General features: G+C 36.1%; 1 long non-coding RNA gene and 1 pseudogene across 1 annotated transcript in view; both read left to right on the top strand.

The window, feature by feature from the left end:
- LOC107513526 overlaps positions 1-19,885 on the top strand; it is a 124,156-nt gene that overhangs the window by 68,071 nt on the left and 36,200 nt on the right. The gene's annotated exons all lie outside the window — the stretch shown is intronic.
- Positions 15,929-16,044, top strand: LOC118600906 (annotated as a pseudogene).

Raw genomic sequence — 19,885 nt, forward strand, 5'->3', positions numbered from 1 at the left:
GAGAATCTGTACCATGAGCCAAGACAGGCTGTTTGTATGGGAAAAGCCACTGGAAGTGGCTTGGGTGGTCCCATAAGTTGGGTGGGACAGGGCCTCAGGGAATCACAAGGATGAAACAAATGGTGTTCCAGGTTGATGGAGACTCAGATATGGTGGCTGTCTGTGTCTGCATGCCAGGAGCGGGGAGGGCTCAACAAAGGAACAGTCAGATCTGCCAGCACATCTGTCTGGAAGAAAGCTGCACCTTCAGCCCTCACCCTGAAGCCAGACAATTCACTTCCTCCCTATATGTCCTTGGCACCTTTCAAGTTGCTGCCCTAGTACTGGAGCTTAGAGTGGGTGAGTCAGTCAGCAGTAAGTCTGGGCACAGGCCCTTTAAGAGGAACGTCTAGTACTCACACAGCCCTCCATCTCACTAAGCCACAATTCCTGCTGTTTTTCACAGCCAAAAGTTGTAGGTACCTCTCTTCCCAGTGCTGGAACCCTGAGCTTAGGAGCCTGGTGTGGGGCTGGGACCCTTGCTCTTCTTCAGTAACCTCTGCAACTGAAAATCCCTCCTGATTTTTAACTGCTACACGTGGGTATGTGACCAGCCCTTTCTGCATCTCTCTCCCCCTACCAGTCTCAAGGTAGCCCTTTCTATATGATCTTAATTTTAGGACTTCTGTTTCCTAAACTTCAGGCAAGTCTCAATGATGTTTGTTCTGTAGTTTGGTTGTAATTTTGATGTCGTTGTTAGAGGAGGCAAGTACAGCTTTTCCCTACTCTGCCATCTTGACCAGAAATCCTGGAAACATACAAATTAATAGTATCACAACACACTAGAAATAAACCAACACTATTAACCGAAGGAAAATGCTAAGCATTAAAGAAAAAGAAACATCATATAACAATTAGAAATGCTCTTAACAATATACATAACAGAACCGTAAGTTAGATATTATATGTTTGTTAAAGTATTTTACAAAAACATAGATAAATGGAGAGACATACCATTTTACTTTACAAATTTATGATGTAAATATTGTAGACAGAAATCAGTTTGTGATTGATTAATCTTCATGGTCAATTCAATTTGAGAATTTGTTGTATAACTTGACAAATTGATTTAAAGTTCATCTGTAATGTATCAAAAATATCCAATATATTGAAAAGAAAGACTAATTAGGGAAATCAATGAAATATCAATAAAGCTATAGTTAAAAATAAACTAAGAAAACCCATATACAATAAAATACAAAAAGCAAAGGCTTTCATTGTAAGAATACAATGTGAAATAAAGCAGGAAGACCAAAAACAGAGCATACTAGTTAAAAATTTGGCGTGTGGGAAGCATGGTAATTTTAATCCTTTGGGAAATGTTGGCATTCCCAAAGTGTGATTTATGTAACAGCAGAGATAAACAAGATTATTTTATGTGGTTCAGAGAAGAGCAATTTAAATTTTAAAAACCATTTATTTTTACCCATATATGAAATTTATATAACAAGCTCCTCAACTCACCTACAACACCCCCCCCCCCGAAAAACATTTATGAACACTATAATTTAGGACAAGGATATATTAAAAAGGGAGTTAAGTTAAAGCTGATATAAATAAAATATTATGGTGCATATGACATACAGATATATTAAAATGGTGGAAATGTGCACTATGATATCATTTTAGAATACTTGCAATATTTATAGAAAGATGCTATAACAAACAGCTGTCTTTTTGGAGAAATGTTGAGTTTGGCACATAATTTGGAGTCCATATCAAAATACATTAATAATTTACTATAAAATAACAAAAATATGAGACTTTATAGTCTTGGGTAAAGAGTATTTTCAGAGAGACCTGAAACTCATGAGCCACATAGAAAAACATTGCCAGATTTTACTTCAAAAACTTTAAATATATTATCTGAGAAAAACTACCACAAGCATGGTCAAAGAACAATATAAAATGAGGAAAAAATAATTTCCATGTGTAAGAAGAGTGATTAATTGCTGTGCTATATAAGATTTCTACAAATGAAGAAATAGATAATTAAATAGAAACATGGACAAAGGCTATAAAGAGGTTACTCATATAAAAAGTACAAATGACAAACATACAAAAGATTCTGAAACACAAATGATAGAAAATGCAAGCCACAATGATAAGATACTATTTCAGTAATAATGTTAGAAAATATTACATTCTTGAAAAAGATTTTTTTGTGATTATTATTGTTTTTATTAGTTTCAAGTATATAGTACATTGGTTAGGCATTTATATAGTTTATAGAATGATCCCCGTAATTGCTCCTTCTCTCCTCTGGTTTTACCACTTAGCCAATACATTAATGTTAACTGTATTCTCTATGCTGTGCTCCCCATTCCCGTGACCATGTATCAACTATGAATTTGTACTTCTTTAACCCTTCACCCCATGCTCCCAGGCCTCCAACCCCCATCCCTCTGTCTGTCACCAAAATGCCCTCTATATTTGGGAGTTAGTTTTTGATTAGTTTGATCTTTTTGTTCCTTAGATTCCACATATAAGTGATATCATATGGTATTTATCTTTCACAGTCTGACTTATTTCACTCAGCATAATAACCTCTAGGTCCATCCATGTCATTGCAAATGGTAGGATTTCATTTTTTTAATGGCTGAGTAATATTCCACTGTATATTTGAACCATAACTTCTTTATCCAACTGCCTGTTGATGGGCATTTAGGTCACTGCCATATCTTGGCTATTGTAAATTGTGCTGCCATGAATATTGGGGTGCGTAGATCTTTGCAAATTATTGTTTTGGTTTTCTTTGGCTAAATACCCAGAAGTGCAATTGCTGGGTCAAAAGGTATATCCATTTTTAATTTTTTGAGAAAACTCCAGACTGCCTCCATAGCAGCTGTACCCATTTGCAATCCCACCAACAGTGTATGAGGATTCCTTTTTCTCCGCATCCTTGCCAACACTTGTTTTTTGATTTATTGATGATAGCCATTTTGACAGGTGTGACGCGATATCTCCTTGTGGTTTTAATGTGCATTTCTTTGATGATTAGTGACCTTGAGCATCTTTGTATATGTCTATTAGCCATCTGTATTTCGTCTTTGGAGAAGTACCCGTTCAGGTCTTCTGACCATTTTTCCATTGGATAGTTTGTTTTTTTGTTGTTGAGTTGTATGAATTCGTTATATATTTTGGATATTAACCCCTTATCAGATGTATCATTTGCAAATATCTTCTCCCAAACAGTCAGTTGTCTTTTTGTTTTGTTAATTGTTTCCTTTGCTGTACAAAAACTTTTTAGTTTGACGTAGTCCCATTTGTTTATTTTTTCTTTTGTTTCCCTTGACCAGGAAGAGATATCCAAAAAGAAATTACTGTTAGTAATATCAGAGAGTTTGCTGCCTACATTTTCTTCTAGAAGTTTATGGTTTTGTGTGTTACATTTAAGTCTTTAATCTGTTTTGAGTCTATTGTATATGGTGTAAGAAGGTGGTCCAGTTTCTTTTCTTTTCTTTTTTTTTTTTGTGCATGTATCTGTCCCATTTTCCCAACACCATTTATTAAAGAGACTGTCTTTACCCCTTTGGATATTCTTACCTCCTTTGGCATACATTAAATGAGTGTATAGGTGTGGATTTATTTCTGGGCTCTATATTCTGTTTCATTGATCAATGTATCTGTTTTTATGCCGTTTTGATTACTGTAGCCTTGTAGTATAGTTTGATATCAGGTGGTGTGCTACCTCTAACTTCGTTCTTCTTTCTCAAGATTGCCATGGTTACTCTGGGTCTTTATGGTTCTATATAAATTTTAAGATTATTTGTTCTAGCTCTCTGAAAAATGCCATTGGTATTTCGATAGGGCTTGCACTGAATCTATAGATTGCTTTGGGTAGTATGGCCATTTTAATGATGTTGATTCTTCCAACCCATGAGCATGGTATATGCTTCCATTTATTTGTACCTTCTTCAATCTCTTTTTTCAATGACATAATTTTCTGAGAACAGATATTCTACCTAATTGGTTAATTTGATTCCCACATATTTTACACTTTTTGATGTAATTATAAATGAGGTTTTTTCTTAATTTCTCTTTCTGAAAGTTCATCATTGCTGTATAAAAATGCCACTGAGTTCTGAATATTTATTTTGTGATCTACTTTACTGAAATTTATTGATCAGCTCTAATAGTTTTTTTGTGGGATATTTAGGGTTCTATATACATAGTATCATGTCATCTGCAAATATTTTAGTTTTACTTCCTTTCCAATTCAGATGCCTTTTATTTCTCTTTTTTGTCTTATTGCTGTGGCTATGACTTCAAATACAAGGTTGAAGAGGAGCGGTGAAAGTGGGCATCCTTGTTTTGTACCACCAGTGAAACAGAATCAGTAATCAAGCCATTGCTCTCTCTCTTCTTCTCCTATGATCCGGGTATTTTTGTGCTTCATGTTGTCCCAGAGGTCTCTTAAACTATGGTCATTTTTTAAAAATTCTTTTTTCTTTTTGTTCTGATTGAGTATATTCTGCTACCTTGTCTTCCAGTTCACTGATTCAGTTTTCTGCTTTGTTCAATCTAATGTCGAATCCTTCTGGGGCAATTTTCATTTAAGTTATTGTATTCTTCATTTCTGTCTGAGTCTATTTTATGCTTTCTATGTTGTTTTTATTTTTTTTGGGGGGGGGGGTCGCTATCTCTCACTGTGCTCATCCATTCTCCCCCTAAGTTCATTGATCATCCTTATAACCATTCTTTTGAACTCTGTCTCTGGTAGGTTGCTTGCCTCCGTTCCATTTAACTTATTTTCTGGAATTTTCTCCTGTTGTTTCATTGGTGGCATGTTTGTTTTCTCATTTTATTAGCCTCTCTGTGTTTGTTTCTATGTGTCAGGAATAATTGTCTCTTAGACTTCATCAGATGGCCTAATATTGGAAGATATCCCGTGTGGCCCAGTGGTGCATCCTCCCTGATCCCCTATGCCGGGGGCTCTGGATGTGATTTTTGTGTGGGTTGTATGTCATCTTCTGTTGTCGCCAAGCCTTTATTGTTGTTAGTACATCAGTAGATGGAATTAACGCTCAGGCTAATTGTGGGAATTGGCTCCTCCCACAGGGTGAGAGTTGCTGTGTGGGGGCTGACCCCACTGAGTGGGATTTGCCCTAGCAGGCTTGTGTACTTGTTGCAACCGCCCTTTATGCCTATTATTAATAGGGCTAGTCAGGAGTCGTTCTGTTGTGTTCTGGTGCCAGCCTCTGAATGTGTTGATTTTGTGGCCTCTTGGGAGGGGCTCCCCAGTAGGCCAAGGTCAGCCACTGCTTTTGATTGCTCAGGGCTTCTGAGTGAGAACTACAAAGTGATCTGCATATGCTTGTTGCCTGTGCTGGATCTATTGGTAAGTGGAAGACACAACACTGCAGGCATGGTCCGGTTATCCCCTGACCTAGAGCGGTTAAGCAGTGGGACTAGTGTTTCTCCAGGTTTGACACTGCCTGTCAGTTGCCTGTAAGTCTCTGAAACTGGAAAAGCCTCTGGGTGATATGCATGTTGGGTGGTTCAGGGACCCGGGGAGTCTCCTGGATCTGTTGAGTAAATATTTCCCTGCCACTGCAGTGTCATTTTACATGTCAGCACTGTCTCTGTGGCTCCCTGTACAAGTTTCCAATCATTGTACCGTAAGCTGTTCTCCACTTTGGGCCTGAACGTGCCACCCGAGGGCAGGGTCATCTGCCTATCAATGTGCTGCAGGCACTTTGTGTATTGGATGGGACAGGAGCTCAGGGAGATAAGGGCCATCAGGCCAATACAGAACCCTGCAATCCCCTCAAGAGATATTGAGGCTCGCATAGGCAGCAGTGGTCTGATCACAACTGTTTTCCCCAAAATGCGCTCACTGTGCTAGCCAGGGTCTGTTGCCTGCACAGACTGTGCAACCCCAGAGCTGCACAGGAACCCCAGGGGGCTGCCTGTCAGTGGAATCTTAGGGAGACAAGGTCCATCTGGCCAATATAGCCTCAGTTTTGCTGTGACTTCTGTGCCCAGGTGTTCCTGCTATAGTCACAGATTACAGTGAGACCAGCAGTCATCTGGGGCAGTCCACAAATGCCTGTGCTCCCCAGATACAATATTGCAATTTACATGTAGCAAAGGTCTGTGTGCAATTGATTTTCCCTGCAGTGCCTTCCCTGCGTTAGCCAAAGTTTGATACCTATGTGGGTTGGGAGATGAGGGAGGCAGGCATGGTGGAGGCGATTCGCTTTCAATGGACCACCTGGGGCAATTTGTAGGTAGGGTAGGGCAGGGTCTCAGGGAGAGGGTGGCAATCAGACCAATGCAGCAAGTTTTGCTGCAACGTTGGTAACCATTCGAGCATTTCCGCGGAAGTCCCAGATCACAGCAACTAGCTGCTGTCTGGTACCTGCCCATGGATCCCCGATTTTTGACCAAGTTCCTGTTAGCAGCAGTGATCTGTCTGACCCTATCTCAGAAATGAGTGCTGACAGTGCTGGTCACCAGCTCGGAATGTTTGGCCCTGAATTGGTGCAGGACATGGAAACCATCCAGCAACAAAAGCCTGTGGCAATCCGCAGGTTGGGTGAGGTGGGCAGATCTCCTCAGGCCGGAGCTTCCTAATGGCCCTGTGGAAGGGGTCTGCATAGTCAAGCTGGCAAGGTCTATAGTTCCCCTGGTAGGGGAGAGGTACTAAGGGACAACAGTGGATGCCCTTCCAGCCCTTGTTCTGGTGCCAAGCAACACAGACTTTCTCGGTGTGAATCCTGTGCGAGCCTTTGACCCACCGCCAGTGTCCTGGGTGAGTGTCCGCAGGACAGAAAGCCTGTGAGTGGCCCTTCAAAGGAGTATTTAGGGTTTCGGTCTCCTATCTCACCTAGACAGTGGGAATCCCCTCTGGTTGTTACAGTCAGAGTTATTGGAATCTCCTCTTCCCTGGGATTGGGAGCCCCCAGTGAGGCCAGGATTCCCCTCTCCTTCAGGGGAGCCTCACAGTCTTGCTCTCCCTCCCGGTGATCCTCTAACACTCAGGGGTGCGGATCCAGCCCAGTTTACAACTTTGCCCTTCCTACTAGCTTTGATGTGGCTCCTTTTTATTATCAGACATAGGTGTTACCATCAGCTGGGCTTCAGGTGATTTTCCACGTTATTTTATAATTTGGTTGTAATTTCAATGAGGACCTGGGAAAAGGAAGATAGTCCACTATCTTCCACTCACTCCTACATTCTTAACAAAACATAGTGCTACAAATGGTGTGGAACAAGATATTCTAATGCAAATTTGATAGGTTATTATGGGCAAAATTCCCTAATTTCATATATGAAATTGCTTTCAGAAGCTGAAGTGGGTATACAGACCCAGAGATTTAACTTTTAATTTCATGCATTCTGTATCAAGGTAATTTTGAAATTGAGAATTGTTTTTGTAATAAAAAAAAAATTTAGAGGTTTGGAGAAACATGGCAGAGTGGATGATGTCCCCAGATCTCTCCCCTTGAAACAACAATAAGCTGAACATCTAAAACTCAACAAAAAACACCCCCCGAAACCACCAGCACATGTGAGCGTGGGATCTGCTGTAATAGCTACTACAGGTCAGAAACCCAGGTGTTGGGCGGTGGACTAGTAGAAATAAAGGAGCTGCCTCTTGCAGCGGGAGCTCTTTGAAGGAGGGGGGAGAGATGAAGATGCAGTGACTTCCCTGATCTGCCCTGCCCGAGACTGCTATGAGCTCCCAGCACTGGGCAGGAGGGCCCAGTCATCAGGGTGGAAAACAAGTCATATTAACAATTTCAGGAATTTGAAAAACAACTAGATGAGCAGAGCAAGGAGATTGAAACCCTCAAAAAGAACCAAATAGAATTTCTAGAGATGACGAACACACTGCAAGAGTTGAAAAATGAAATAGCAAGCTTGGGAAATAAAGTCGACCAAATGGAGGAAAGGATCAGTGATATCGAAGACAGGAATCTAGAAATAAATCAGAAGGAAGAAGAGAGAAACTGAAGAATGAAGAATAATGAAAGAGAAATACAAGAACCAACTGATAAAATCAGGAGAGGAATCATAAGAATAAATGGACATTACCGAAGGCAAGGAAAAGGAGCAGGGACTAGAAAGCATTTTCAGACAAATAGTGGACAGGATTTTCCTAAATCTAAGGAATGAGCTGGAGCTTGGAATTCAAGAAGTCAACAGAACACCCAATTATCTCAACCCAAAAAGGCCTTCACCAAGACACATTGAATTAAAATTATCAAAAATCAACAACAAACACAATTCTCAGGGCAGCCAGGGAGAAGAAAATGGTAAATTATAAAGGAAAACCCATTAAATCATTCTTGGACTTCTCAGCACAAACCTTACAAGCCAGAAAAGAAGTGGAATCAAATATTTCAACTATTAAGTGAAAGGAACTACTAGTCTAGAATAATGTATCCAGCTAAGCTCTCCTTTAAATATGAGGGAGAAATAAAGACCTTTCCAGACATACAGAAATTGAGGGAATTCTCCACTATGAGTCCTGCACTACAGGAAATACTGAAAGGAGTCAGCTCACCTAAAACAAAATGACTAAAAAACAAAAAACAAAATATAATTAAGAGTAAAGTGACTATCAGGTGAATATGAACAGAGGAGTGCAATCTTACTAAGAACAGGATATTGTAAGCTTAATAAAAAGAGAATTGCTATAGCAAGATAGTAATGAACATTCAGCATACATAGGGAGAAACTGAGATAACAATGACTCAAAAGCGGAGGATTCAAAGATCCGAATTCACAAAGGGGAATGGCGATGAGGCATGCACAGGAGAAAATGGATGATTGTAAATATATAACTATCCTTTACATATTTGTAATGTTAACCATACGCAGAAGATTCAGAACTGAAGCATATAACATAAAATAAGAAGGACACTATCGTAGGTAGGGACCTAAATACCCCACTGTCGAATATGGATAGATCATCCAAACAGACACAGACCAACTGGACATAATTGACATTTACAGAGCCTTCCATCCCAAAACAACTGCTTATACATTCTTCTCTAGTGCACATGGAATGTTCTCGAGAATCGACTACATACTGGAACACAGAGACAGCCTCAACAAATACAAGAGGGTTGAAATTATACCAACCATATTCTCAGATCATAATGCTTTGAAACTATAGATCAACTGCAAAATGAAAGCAGGGAGAACCACAAATACATGGAAGTTAGATAACATGCTACTGAAAAATAACTGGGTCAGAGAAGAAATAAAGAGATCAAGAGATACATAGAAATGAATGATAATGGTAGTACAACATATCAAAACTTTTAGGACACAGCAAAAGTGGTCATAAGAGGAAAGTTCATATCATTACCAGGCCTATCTCCAAAAACAAGAATGAGCCCAAATGAACAACCTTACACTTCATCTTAAAGAAGCAGAAAAGGAAGAACAAATGAAGCCTAAAGACAACAGGAGGAAAGAAGTAATCAAAATTAGAGCAGAAATAAATGAAATTGAAAACAAAAAACAATAGAAAAAAGAAATGCAACAAAGAGCTGGTTCTTTGAGAAGGTTAATAAAATTGACAAACCCCTGGCTAGACTCACTAAAGGAAAAAGAGAAAGGACACAAATAAAATCAGGGATGAAAGAGGGGAAATTATGACTGACATCTCAGAAATACAAAAGATCATACAAGAATACTATGAAAAAGTATATATAATACCAAATTTAATAACCTAGAAGAAACAGACCAGTACTTAGAGAAATATAATCTTCCTAGACTGAATCAAGAAGAACTGAAAAATCTAAATAGACTGATCAGCAGTATGGAAATTGAAACAATCATCAAAACCTACCAAAATGTGAAAGTCCAGGACCAGATGGCTTCACCAGTGAATTCTACTGAACATTCAAAGAAGATTTAATACTTATTCTCAAACGCTTCCAAAAAAATAGAAGAGGAGGCAATACTTCCCAACTCATTTTATGAGGCCAATATTACCCTCATACCAAAATCTGGTAAAGATAACACAAAAAAGAAAACCACAGACCAATATCTCTCATGAATACAGATGTAAAAATTCTAAATAAGATACTAGCAAACTGAATACAGCAACATATTAAAAAGAGTATACACCACGATCAAGTGGGCTTCATCCCAGAGGCACAGGGATGGTTCAACAAATCGATTAATATGATACACTACATAAACAAATTAAAAAATAATCATATGCTCTTATCAATAGATGCCGAAAAAGCCTTTGACAAGATACAGCACTCATTTATGATCGAAACACTTAAATCAGTATAGAAGTACATTAATATAATAAAGGCCATATATGACAAGCCCTCAGCCAACATTATACTTAATGGGGAAAAACTAAAAACCTTCCCTCTAAGATCAGGAACAAGGCAAATCTGTCCACTAGTACCACTGTTATTCAGTATAACATTGGAGGTCCTAGTGAGTACAATCAATCAAGAGAAAGATATGAAAGGCATCCAAATAGGAAATGAAGACATTCAAATGTCACTATTTGTGGATGACGTGATTCTTTATATAGAAAACCCTAAAGACTCCACAAGAACACTACTAGAAACAATAAGCAGATACAGTAAAGTATCTGGATACAAAATAAAAAATCCATAGCATTCTTATACTCTAAGAATGAAGCATCAGAAAAAGAAGTGGAAAAAATAATTTCTTTTGCAATTGCAACAAAAAGGATAAAATACCTAAGAATAAATTTAACAAAACATGTGAAGGACCTATATAATGAAAACTACAAGACCCTATTAAAAGAAATCGAAGATACAAAGAAATGGAAGATATTCCATGTTTTGGGGTTGGAAGAATCAACATAGTTAAAATAACCTTATTACCTAAAGCATTATACAGACTTAATGCAATCCCCATCAAAATCCTATTGGCATTTTTTAAAGAAATAGAACAAAAAATCATCAGATTTGTATGGAAGAACAAAAGACCCCAAACTGCTAAAGCCATCCTGAGAAAAAAGAACGAGGCTGGAGGCATCACTCTGCCAGACTTCAAGTTATACTACAAAGTGACAATAATCAAAACCTCATGGTATTGGCAGCAAAACAGATACACGAACCAGTGGAACAGAATCAAGAGTCTAGAAGTAAACCCATATTTATTTGGGCATATAATTTTCAACAAAAAAAGCCAAAAATATACAGTGGAGAAAGGAAAGCCTCTGCAATAAATGGCTCTGGGAAAACTGGAAAGCCACCTGCAAAAGAATGAAACTAGACTGTCGTCGAACACCACATACCAAAATTAATGCAAAAATGGATTAAAGACCTGAATATAAGACTTGGAACAATAAAATACATAGAAGGAAACATAGGAACAAAACTCATGGATCTTGGACTTAAAGAGGATTTTATGAATTTGACCTCAAAAGCAAGGCAAGAAAAATCTAAAATGAATGAATGGGACTGCATCAAACTAAAAAGCTTCTGCTCAGCAAAAGAAATCGATAACATGGTAAAGAGACAACCATCCGAATGGGAAAATATATTTGCAAACAATGCCTCCAATAAGGGCCTAATATCCAAAATATACAAAGAACTCATATGACTCAATAACGAAAAAACAAACGATCCAATCAAAACTTGGGCAGAGGACCTGAACAGATACTTCTCCCTAGAGGACAAATGGCTAACAACTATTTGAAAAGATGCTCAACATCCATAGCTATTAGGGAAATGCAAATCAAAGTCACAATAAGGTACTATCTCACACCTGTTAGAATAGCTGTTATCAACAGGAGAAGTAATAATAAACACTGGAGAGGATATGGAGAAATGGGAACCATCATACACTACTGTTGGGACTGCAAATTGGTACAGCCACTATGGAAAACAGCATGGAGGTTCTTAAAAATACTCAGAATTGATCTACCATATGATTCAGCAATCCCTCTGCTGGGTTAATATCCCAAAGACTTGATAACCCATATCTGTAAAGATATTTGCCTACTGATGTTCAGAGCAGCATAAATCACAGTGGCCAGGCCATGGAAGCAACTGAAGTGTTCTATGATAGATGATGTGATAAAGAAGCTGTGGTAAATATACAATGGAATATTACTCAGCCACAAGAAGAGACGAAATGCTGCCATTTACAACAACATGGATGGACCTCGAGGTAATCATGCTAAGCGAAATAAGCCAGAAAGAAAATGTTGAAAATCACGTGATATCACTTATATGTAGGATATGACAAACAGAGACACATGGATTATAAACTAGTGGTTACCAGAGGATAGAGGACGGGGGAGGAGGGGGGAAGTAGATGGGGTAAAGGGGGTCAAATATGTCATGACAGAAAGAAATCTAACAATGGGATATAGACATGCAGCGTAAATATATATATGCCTTACTGTTAAAGCGTATAGTAGAGACTTATTGGATTTAATTAATGTCACCATAAAAAATAAATTAATTTAAAAAAATTTAAAACTGACCAAAAAGAGAGTGTGTGTTCATTTGTGTGTGGGGGGTAGGGAGATGGCTAAAATGGCTAAAACATGAATAGGCTACTCACAAAAGTTAAATTTGGTAATGAATATATGAAAGCCAGCTAAGCCTCCCTAAGGATCTATTAAATACAATTTAAAACCATTAAATATAACTTTCAAGTACCAGTTTCTCAAAGACCTTTAAAATCAAGACTATGCAATATTGTAAACTTGGTGGAAAGTAATTAAAATGAAAGGGTAAATGGGATCTCAATTTCAAGAAGGCAGTTGGTGTCATGTCTAAAAACGAATTTTATTATATTTTAGGCTATATTTTACTCATGCAAAAATACTAGAAAAATACAGAGATGTCTAGTGTAGCATTTTTGTTTTTGAAAATTTTTTGACATAAAATTTACATAACTTAAAACTCACCACTTTAACCATTTTAAAGTGTACAAGTAAATTTTAGCATATTAAAAATGTAGAATCATTACCACTATTTAATTCCAGAACATTGCCATCATCCTCAAAATAAAACTATCAGTTAGCAGTCAATCCCAAGTTCCCCCTCCCTCCATTTTATGGCATCTATAAATTACTTTCTGTATCTATGGTTTTGCCTAATTTGTACATTCATAAAATAAAATCATACAATATGAGTCCACTGTGTCTGGCTTCTTTCATTCAACATAATGTTTCTAACATCTTTTCATAATGTGGTGTGTATCAGAATTTTTCCTTTTTACAGCTGAATATTCTACTGTATGGACACAGTACATATTGTTTATCCATTTTTGAGTTGGTGGACATTTGGGCTGTTTCTACTTTTGGCTATTATCAGTAATGCTGCTATGAACATTTGAGGAATTGGTTAACTCTTTTCCACAGCAGCTGCAACATTTTACATTCTTAGTAGCAATGTTTGAGGGTGTATGTTTCACTATATCCTTGGCAACATTTATTTTGTTTCTTTTATTATCATCATCATCCATTCAGTGTGAAATGGTATCTCATTATGGTTTTCATTTGCATTTTCTTAGTGTATAAAGATTTATAACATCTTTTCATGTGCTTATTGTCAATGACTATTTTGAGAACTGTCTTCATATCCTTTGCTAATTTTATAACTTGGGTCATTTATCTTTTTATTATGGAGTTCTAAGAGTTCTTTATATATTCTACATAGCAGATCCTTATGTGAATTGCAAGTATTTTCTTCTGTTATATTGGTTGTCTTTTCACTTTCTTGACTGTGTCCACAGACAAACATTTCAGTTTGATGAAATCCAAATTATCTTTTTTTTTTTTTTTGCTGCTTGTGGTTTTGGTATAATATTAAAGAAACTTTTCCCTAAAGCAATATCATAAAAATCTACATTTCTAAGAAGTTTATATTTTTAGCTTTTACATTTACATCTTCAATCTATTTTGAGTTAATTTCGATATCAGGTATGAGGTAGGTATTCGGTTTCATTCTTCTGTATGTGGATATCCATTTGTTGCAGCGCCAAATTTTAAAAAGACTATTCCTGTTGAGTGATCTTGGCAACCTTCTCTAAAATTATTTGACCATAGATGTATGGATTTTTTTTTTCAGATGCTCAATTCAATTTCATTGATCTATATGTCTATCCTTATACTAGTACTACACTGTTTTGATTACAAGTCAGTAGAGATGGTATAGGGGACTGCGTTTGGCTCAGGGATGTAGGGCTGGAGGCTTGCCTGCTTAATTTTGCTCCTGATAATTGTTCAGGGCCCAAACTTCAATGCAGTCTTATCTCTGTCTTCACCATTTTTCTTTCTAGAGAATGAAGTTAAAAATCCCTTCCCAGCACTCCAGTGGGGTTTTGTAAATGTGGCCTCCCTTTCACTATTTAACATGCACTGCTAAAAACTTGATAAATAGCCACTGTCATTTGCAGACTAACTCTTCACATGACGAAATGATTTATTTAGAAGTTTTGTAATAAATTTTGAAATCAACAATTGTGATTCAACTAACTTTGTTCTTCATTTGAAGTCCCCTACATTTGCATTTTATAATCAGATTGTCAATTTCTGCAAAAAGGCTGTTGGAATTTTGATAAGAATTGCATTGAATTAGTAGAACAATTTGGTTTCAATTTCCATCTTAAAATTTCAAATCTTTCAATCTATGAACATGGTCGATCTTTGCATTTATTCTTTAATTTTTCAAACAGTACTTTGTAGTTTATGTACAAGTGTTGCACTTCTTTGATTAAATTTATTTCTAAGTATTGTATTACTTATGCCATTTTGAACTATTGATTTCTTAATTTCATTAGAGATTGTAAAGTGCTAGTGCATAGAAATACAACTGATATTTGTTTTTTGATCTTGTGTCCTGCAACATTACTGAACTTATTTATTAGCTTTAAGTTTGCATGTGTGTCTTCGTTTAGAATTTCTACAGATACGATCATATCGTTTGTGAATAGAATTAGTTTTACTTTTTTCTTTCCATCTGGATGACTCTTTTATTCTAGTGCTTTATAGCCCTGGGACTTTCAGTACAATGTTGAATAGAAGTGCCAAGAACAGATATGTCTTATTCCTGATCTCAGGAGGAGAATTTTCCATCTTTTATCATTAAGTATGTTGTTAGCTATGGGTTTTTCATTGATGCTGTTTATCAGGCTGAGAAAGTTTCCTTCTGTTCCTTTTTTGTTTAGTGTGTGTTTTTAAAATTAAGTTTATTGGAGCAATATTTATTAATGCAATTATATAATTTTCAGGTGTACATTATAATTTAACATCTGTATATTCTAGTGTATTTACTGCCCAAAGTCCAGTTTCCTTCAGTTACCATATATTTGACCTCCTTTACCCACTTCGCCCTCCCACTATGTTTAGTGTTTTTATCATAAAATAGTGTTGGTTTTTGTCAAATGATTGTTTTTTCTCTTGTTTAGTCTAGTAATATGGTATATTACATTGAATGTTATTCATATATTGAATCAACCTTGCAAACTGGGGTAAGGTCATAGTGTCTAGAAGGTCATGGTGTCTAATCCTTTTACTCTGCTATAGGATTTACTTTGCTACTGTTTTAAAGATTTTTGTATCAATATTCATAAGGGATATTTATCTATAGTAGTAGTTTCTAATTTCTCCTGCAATTTATTCTTTGACCTATACATTACTCAGAAGTGTGTTGTGGGATGAATAATATATCCCCCAAAAGATACGTTGAAATTCTGATACCTACTATGTGACCTTTGGAAGCAGGTTCGTTGCAGAGGTAATTAGTAAAATTAAGATGAGATCATACAGGAGTAAGGTAGGCTCCTAATCCAAGATGACCACTGTCCTTAAAAGAAGACAGCCATGGACGTGGTTCCATAGTATAGTGGTTAGCATATCTGCTTTACATGCAGAAGGTCCTTAGTTTGCTCCCCAGTGGAGCCACAGTCCATGGTCTATGGCCATGCCACCCTGAACAAGCCCAATGTCTGATCTTGGAAGCTAGGCAGGGTTGCGCCTGGTTAGTACTTAGATGGGAGACCACCAAGGAAGACCAGGTGCTGTAGGCATAAATAATAATAATAATAATAATAATAATAATAATAATAATCAACAATAACAATGACAATGACGACAACCAAGTGAAGAAAGACACACAGGAGAATGCCTTGTGACAGTAAGGTCCTGATCCAAGTTCTGTATCTTTAATTCAAGGAAAACCAAAGATTGCCAGGAAACTATCAACTAGGAGGAGGGAAGAAAGAATACCCCTGGTAGTTTTACAGAAATGTGTGGCCTCCCAACACTTTGATTTATAGCCTCTAGAACTGTGATACAATGAACTTCTTTAAAGTTTATGACACTTTGTTGCAGCAGCTCTAGGACTAACACAGTCTGTCATTTATTTATTTTTGTAATTTTATTGAAGAATAACCAACAGATATAATTGCATATATTTAAAGTGTACAATATGATAATTTGATAGACATATACAGTGTGGAACAATAACCAAGATCAAGATAATTAACCCTTCATTCTCTCAAACAGTTCATTCGTGTGTTTGTGTGTGCACATGTGTGCGTGTATGAATGGATGGAGTGAGAACACTTAAGGTCTTTCAGAACTTTCTAGTATGCAATACTATATTATTAACTATAGTGGCTGTTCTGTACATTAGATCATCAGAACTTATAAATAAGAGTTTGTACTCTTGACCTACATTTCCCCATTTCCTCCTCACCTCAGCTCCTGGCAACTACTGTTCTCTTTTGTTTTGGTTTGTTTTTTTAGATTATACATATAAGTAATACAAAATAGTATTTGTCTTTTTGGCTTAATTCGCTTACATAATAACCTCCAGGTTCATCTATGTTGTCTCGTTCACTCTTTTTTATAACTGAATAATATTCCCTTGCATATATATACCACGTTTTCTTTATTCATTTGTTGAAGGACGTTTAGGTTGTTTTCATATCGTGGATATCGTGAATAATGCTGCAATAAACATAGGAGTGCAGACATCTGGTAGAGATTCTGATTTCGTTTACTTCAGATATATACTCAGCGGGATTGCTGGATCATAATTTCTACATATTTGTGAATTATTCAAATTCCCTTATTAATTTTAAATTTCATTTAGAGAATATGCTTTTAATGATTTCAATTTAAAAAAAAATTACTGACATTAGTTTTGTGACCTAATTTTAGGTCTCTCCTGGAGAGAGTTTCAAGCATACTTGAAAAGAATGTGTGTTTTGCTATTGTTGGGTAAAATGTTGTATAGATGTTTGTTAGTTCTAGTTGAGTAATAGTGTTATTTAAGCCTTCTAATTCCTGTCTGAACTTCTAGTTTTTCTATTCACTATTGAAAGTGGAGTAGCAATGTCTTCAGCTATTATCGTTGAACTTGCTATTTCTCCCAACAAGTCTTGTGTTTTGTTTCATGTATTTTGAGGATCTCTTGTTAGGCTCATGTGTGTTTAAAATTGATATATATTTTTGATGTAGTCACCCTTTTATCATTATATGTTTTTCTTTGCTTCTCATAACAATTGTTGTCCTAGAGTCTCTTTTGTTTGATATTAGTAGAGCTACACCAGCTCTCTTTTAGTTAGCATTTGCATAAAATATCTTTTCCATCCTTTTACTTTCAATCTATTTTTTGTAATCGAAAATAAAGTGAATCTTTTTGAAATAGCATATAGTATATTCACCTAATAGTTGCAGCTAATATAAATTACTCAGGAAAATTTTATATTCAGTTTTATAAATGTCTATTGTTTGAATGTTAATCAGCATCGATTGCATTTATAGTAGGAAAATTAAAGATCTGTCCATTAAAATAAATAGCTTCTAAAAGACAGGGGAAGATAAAAGCAAGGTAACATAGATAGTAAATATTTGGAAACAAAGAGAAAAATCATGGACGCAGGGCAAGAATAGCAAAGAAAATGACAGATGTTGAGACCAAGTGTTCACATTAAAGCAGGCATACTTGGCTGTTGACTAATGCCAAGGGGAGCCCTTTGTGGGGGTCTTCAAAAGAAAATTTTTGGAATGTGAACAGATCTGCCACCTGGCCAGTGACAATGAAAACTTACTGGCTACAGTGATTAAAATGATTGGCATATGTGTTCTATATAACATATTACTGGTATTAAAAAATGACTCATACATTTGTATGACTTTTTCATTTCATTTTATAATTGCTAAAGATTTAGGGAGATAGGTAAACTTTAAAACTTGTGAAAAATTTGGTGTTCTATATTGGAAGTATTGAGCAGATAAAAATTCTAATATTCTTACTATGTATTTATGAGATAATAGCAAAATAACCCTTGGTTGTTATAGAATCCTTAATTAAGAAAATAGATCTGGAAGTACGTGCATATTGACTCTGTCTAGGAAGCCAGATGTTTTGTTTTTTCTGCTACTAGGTTGCATACTTGATCTTATCACTGTCCTTTACCATGTTGCTACAAAGGATGATTCAGGTTAGTCTTAAAGAAAATGTTATCTTTAATTTTATTTCCTATATGTCTTAATTGGTGACATTTTCCACTTGGAAATTAAAGACTAGTGGACTAAAGACAGAAGTCTGATATTAAAAATCCCCTGATTTGTTTTATAATAGATATATAATATTTAGGAAATAAAATGTTATTGACCATTAAGAAAACTTTACAATGGAAAATTTTACCCTTAAAATTATGGAATACTTGAAATACATAAAAAATAATGAGCATTAATATGGCAAATATCCCTGAATCTGGTAGCATTAAAATATTATAATAATCTTTTAAGTTAAGATCTTTTATAAACAAAAAGTATAAGATCACAGTAAACACTGAATTTCTCTTTGTTCTCCTCACATATATCCTCCACATCCCCAGAGGAAAATTATACTTGCATATACTCAGCCAATTTAAAATAAATAAATAAGCACACACACACACACACACACACACACACACACACACACACACACACAAATGGCGGTGTAATATATGCATTTGTCAAACACGATTTCTTTCACTCAACAATTTCATTTTCAAAATCTGTCCAAGGTGTATGCTTGTAGTTAACTATGACATGTTAAACACATATTAATTCCTGCTTCTTCCTTAAACTACAGAGAAAATTTAATAAAGCAATAAACCCAAAGGACAAAGATTGTGGTGATGCCAAAGAGAGAAAGTCAACAAAACAAAGTTTAAAGCAGATGAATGAATGGTGACTAATGTAGCAAACTGGAGAAAGCTAAAACTAAATCTGCAGGATATGGAGCAGGGGTACATCCAAAAAAAGGAGTTTATTTTATGAAACAAAATGCTAACACTATGCACTGCTGTAAGTGGGGATTTAGACTAAAAATAAGATGACGGGATGAAGGTTCTTATAAACAATGGGTTAATTTCTTCATCTCATGCTTCATACAAGGCCCCTAAGAGACTAACATTCCTTCACTATTGCAGGGGTTGGAGGACAGGTAAGGAATTGATTACAACGAGTCCTCAAAAAGGAAATTTTGAGTGATAGAACTCTTCTACATAGTACTTCTACACATGATTCTATTTTTTAAGAACCATACACTTGTATACCACAAAGAATGGGGAAACAGCAATAATATTTTAATTTTACGGTATGTAGTAAAGAATGCAGTGTGCAACAAATGAGTATAACATATAATCTTACTGAACGGGGTAGAAAAACTGACAAAAGTAAGTTTGGAAAGCAGTGTTTCACTGGATATTTTAAGATTAAATGCAAGAGATTATACATAAACACCATGTCATCATTGGTACATATTTTTCTCACCACAATTCTAAAATTACATGTATCTGATGATTGAACATATAAATAAATAAATTATAGTGGATGAAAGCCAGGTTTCTCACCTTCAGAGAAAGG

The sequence above is a fragment of the Rousettus aegyptiacus genome, unplaced genomic scaffold (genome assembly GCF_014176215.1).
Source record: "Rousettus aegyptiacus isolate mRouAeg1 unplaced genomic scaffold, mRouAeg1.p scaffold_m13_p_3, whole genome shotgun sequence".
Lineage (NCBI taxonomy): Eukaryota > Metazoa > Chordata > Mammalia > Chiroptera > Pteropodidae > Rousettus > Rousettus aegyptiacus.